Raw genomic sequence first — 1,648 nt, 5'->3', positions numbered from 1 at the left:
TAAATAAATAATTGTTATAAATTTTAAAATAGCTTTACTGGGTTTGAGTGACTCTGTTTTTTTATTCCTCGTGATTTTTTCTTTCCATGTTTTTCTTTACATTGTGTTCGTTCAAAAAGCGAGTATTTCTTTTAAATAAATAATTATTATACATTTTAAAATTGCGTTACTGGGTTTGAGGGACTTTGCTTTTTTATTCCGTGTGATTTTCTCTTTCCATGTTGGTCGTTCAAATAGCGATGATTTCTTTTAAATAAATAATTGTTATAACTTTTAAAATAGCTTTACTGGGTTTGAGAGACTCTGTTGTTTTATTCCGTGTGATTTTTTCTTTACTTGATGGTCATTAAAAAAGCGAGGATTTCTTTTAAATAAATAAATCTTATATTTTTTCAGTTCAATTGAAAGCGAAAATTTCTGTTAAATAAATAATTCTTAGACCTTATAAAATAGCTTTACGGGGGTTGAGGGACTCTGTTGTTTTATTCCGTGTGATTTTTTCTTTACATGGTGTTTGTTCAAAAAGCGAGGATTTCTGTTAAATAAATAATTCTCATATTTCTTCCGTTCAATTGAAAGCGAGGATTTCTGTTAAATAAATAATTGTTATACCTTTTAAAATAGCTTTACGGGGTTTGAGGGGCTCTGTTGTTTTATTCCGTGTGATTTTTTCTTTAAATGGTGTTCGTTCAAAAAGCGAGGATTTCTGTTAAATAAATAATTCTTATATTTTTCGGTTCAATCGAAAGCGAGGATTTCTGTTAAATAAATAATTGTTATACCTTTTAAAATAGCTTTACGGGGTTTGAAGGACTCTGTTGTTTTATTTCGTGTGATTTTTTCTTTACATGGTGTTCGTTCAAAAAGAGAGGATTTCTGTTAAATAAATAATTGTGATACCTGTTAAAATAGCTTTACGGGGTTTGAGGGACTCTGTTGTTTTATTCCGTGTGATTTTTTTATTTAATTTGTGTTCATTCAAAAAGCGAGGATTTATTTTAAATAAATAATTGTTATCCCTTTTAAAATAGCTTTACGGGGTTTGAGGGACTCTGTTGTTTTATTCCGTGTGATTTTTCTTTACAATGTGTTAGTTAAAAAAGCGAGGATTTCTGTTAAATAAATATTTCTTATACCTTTTAAAATAGCTTTACGGGGTTTGAGGGACTCTGTTGTTTTGATTCCGTGTGATTATTTTCTTTACACGGTGTTCGTTCAAAAAGCGAGGATTTCTGTTAAATAAATACTTGTTATACCTTTTAAAATAGCTTTACGGGGTTTGAGGGACTCTGTTGTTTTATTCCGTGTGATTTTTTCTTTACGTGGTGTTCGTTCAAAAAGCGTTCACGAGGATTTCTGTTAAATAAATAATTTTTATACCTTTTAAAATAGTTTTACAAGGTTTGAGGGACTCTGTTTTATTTTTCCGTGTGTATTTTTAATTAAACGGTTTTCTTTACTTTGTGTTTTTACAAAAAGCGAGGATTTCTGTTAAATAAATAATTGATATAAATTTTAAAATAGATTTACTGGGTTAGAGGAACTTTGTTGTCTGATTCAGTGTGATTTTTTCTTTACATGGTGTTCGTTCAAAAAGCGAGGATTTCTGTTAAATAAATAATTGTTATACCTTTTAAAAATAGCTATA

The sequence above is a fragment of the Artemia sp. Qi Xiang Cuo genome, chromosome 11, assembly GCF_049724085.1.
Source record: "Artemia sp. Qi Xiang Cuo chromosome 11, ASM4972408v1, whole genome shotgun sequence".
In the NCBI taxonomy this organism is placed as follows: domain Eukaryota; kingdom Metazoa; phylum Arthropoda; class Branchiopoda; order Anostraca; family Artemiidae; genus Artemia; species Artemia sp. Qi Xiang Cuo.
The sequence above is the reverse complement of the archived record's forward strand: the minus strand, read 5'-3'. Positions refer to the sequence as shown.